Here is a 2,925-nt window from a genome sequence, read left to right as displayed (position 1 = left end):
TTTAATTCAAGTTTATTAAAGCTTTGTGTAGTGAAATTTGTGATATTAAGGGTTTTTTTGGTTATAAAAATCAGTCCTTTGTTGATGTTTCCAAAAATCACACACAAAAGTGCTAGAAAATTTTATTTAGTCTAAACCAAGTAGACTAGGCATTAAGGCACTTTCCTAAGCACCAGCTCGCAGTAATCTCATCATAAAAGAACTCATTTCCTGAGCAGTTCCTTTTCGACTTAACTCATAGGTGGTCATTTTATAGGGGCCCTTGTCCTAGTTACTGAAAGTGCTCTTTATTAATTTTTCTGTCATTTAAAAACTTTGATTATAATGGATAACTGAGTGATTACTGTGGTTACTACTTTACAACTATTTAAATACTGTAAATGTGATATTGGGACTAATTTTTGCCTTTTATATTCCAAAACTTAAGACACTTGATTTTTCTTTCCCAGCTCTTATTCAAAACGGATCTTGGTTCTGACCAGGTACTGTTTGGTAAAACATGAACTCTTTGTGCCAAAACTCAGCAAATATGTGTGGGGCACCAACTCATTTAAGCTATTGTCCTAAGAGCAGGGGTGAAGTGCTAAGATTATTAAGCCATTTGAATAAATTTCTCCAGGCACAGGCACTTCTGATGTGATTATTTTTAACTACAATGGTCAATCAGTGCAAACAGTTGATGAGTTCAACCTTCCGATTAGGAAATCTCTCTCTTTGAAAAAATGAATTATTTGGCTGACTCACTTGACAGCTTATTTTTAGGAAAGTGACTAAATTGAGCCTTATATGTAAGTACAACCTCAATTGTCAGAGCTCATTCTCAGCTGATTCAGGTACACAGAGGCCTTGAAAATTTTCTCTTTTCCTTTATGTTCTCTTGATCAGCTGTTCCTTTTCATTCCTACATGGACTGGGGATTTTAGTTCTGAAATGGCTTAGCAACTATTGTCTAAGTTTACAGACCATGCACCTGTGCAGAGAACTCAGGTTCTAGGAGGTAAATCCCATACTTAAAATACAGTGACAGGCGCATGCGCCAACTCCCTCTTTCCCAGCTGGAACCATGGACGGTGCAGAGGAAAAAAAGGAAAAGACGGTTCCTGCTGTCCAGAAACCCTTAAGAAAAAGCGAAAGAGTTTCGCTGAGGTTAAGATCAAGCGCCTGAGAAAGAAGTTTGCCCAAAAGATGCTTCCGAAAGGCAAGGAGGAAGCTTATCAATGAAAAAACTAAGCAGATATATAGAACTGAAATTCGAATGGCTAGGATGGCATGAAGAGCCGGCAACGTCTGTGTAGCTGTGGAACCCAAATTGGCATTTGTCATCAGGATCAGAGCTACCAACTGTGTGAGCCCAAAGGTTTGAAAGGTGCTACAGCTCCTTCGCCTCCACCGAATCTTCAGTGGCACCTTTGTGAAGCTCAACAAGGAATCAATAGTGGAGCCATACACTGCACCAGTTCAGTTCAGTCGCTCAGTCATGTCCGACTCTTTGTGACCCCATGGACTGCAGCATACCAGGCTTCTCTGTCCATCACCAACTCCCGGAGCTTACTCAAACTCATGTCCATTGAGTTGGTGATGTCATCCAGCCATCTCATCCTTTGTCGTCCCATTCTCCTCCTGCCTTCAGTCTTTCCCAGCATCAGGGTCTTTTCCAATGAGTCAGCTCTTCGCATCAGGTGGCCAAAGTACTGGAGTTTCAGCTTCAGCATCAGTTCCTCCAGTGAATCTTCAGGACTGATTTCCTTTAGGATGGACTGGTTGGATCTCCTTGCAGTCCAAGGGACTCTCAAGAGTCTTCTCCAACACGACAGTTCAAAAGCATCAATTCTTTGGTGCTCAGCTTTCTTTATAGTTCAACTCTCACATCCATACATGACTACTGGAAAAACCAAAGCTTTGACTAGATGGACCTTTGTTGGCAAAGTAATGTCTCTGCTTTTTAATGTGCTGTCTAGGTTGGTCATAGCTTTTCTTCCAAGGAGCAAGCGTCTTTTAATTTCATGGCTGCAGTCACCATCTGCAGTGATTTTGGAGCCCAAGAAAATAAAGTCTCTCATTGTTTCCATTGTTTCCCCATCTGTTTGCCGTGAAGTATTTGCCATACATTGCATGGGGGTACCCAAATCTGAAGTCAGTAAATGAATTGATCTACAAATGTGGTTATGGCAAAATCAACAAGAAGTGAACTGCCCTGACAGATAACGCCTTGTTTGCTTGATCTCTTGGGAAATAATGGCATTATCTGCGTGGAGGATCTGATTCATGAGATCTATACCATTGGAAAATGTCTCAAAGAAGCAAACAAATTCTGTGGACCTTTAAATTGTCTTATCCATGAGATGGAATGAAGAAAAAGACCACCCATTTTGTAGAAGGTGGAGATGCTGGCAACAGGGAAGACCAGATTAACAGGCTTATTAGAAGGATGAACCAAGTTATCTACCATGATTATATTTGTAATCTGGTCAGTTAAAAAATGATTGAAACAAATTGAAAAAAAAATACAGTGATCAACAGAAGATATGAAATTTATGTTATAATTTCAGAAACATCTGGGTGAAATTCCACAAAGTACATTTCAATTAAGGGAAATTAAAAATATATATTTGTGGATTTATTTTTGCTTTCTCATGTGATATTCTGAGCAGGCATTTCTCTGTTTATTCCTAGTTCATGATCCATGATCCATATTTTTGCTTTAGCTCTTCTTTTTATCCCAGTAAGTCAGGCCACATTGAACCTGTCATTAAATTCATGAAGTTTAGCCTGTGTATATCATTGCTATTTCTTATAGGTCTCCTTAGCTCCTGTGCTACAGACTTTGGTCTGCAAAAAACAGAACAAGAGAGCAAAACATAAACAAAAATAGCCTAAATCAAAATTTACTCCCTGGAGGAAGAATTTGCAGCATAATAAAACTTA

At 39.2% G+C, this 2,925-nt stretch overlaps 1 pseudogene; it reads left to right on the top strand.

Annotated features, from left to right (window-relative positions):
* Positions 1-1,063: 1,063 nt before the first annotated feature.
* Positions 1,064-2,476, top strand: LOC129632893 (60S ribosomal protein L7-like; annotated as a pseudogene).
* Positions 2,477-2,925: the final 449 nt, after the last annotated feature.

The sequence above is a fragment of the Bubalus kerabau genome, chromosome 1, assembly GCF_029407905.1.
Source record: "Bubalus kerabau isolate K-KA32 ecotype Philippines breed swamp buffalo chromosome 1, PCC_UOA_SB_1v2, whole genome shotgun sequence".
NCBI lineage: Eukaryota > Metazoa > Chordata > Mammalia > Artiodactyla > Bovidae > Bubalus > Bubalus kerabau.
This window is presented reverse-complemented; position numbering and strand designations above follow the sequence as displayed.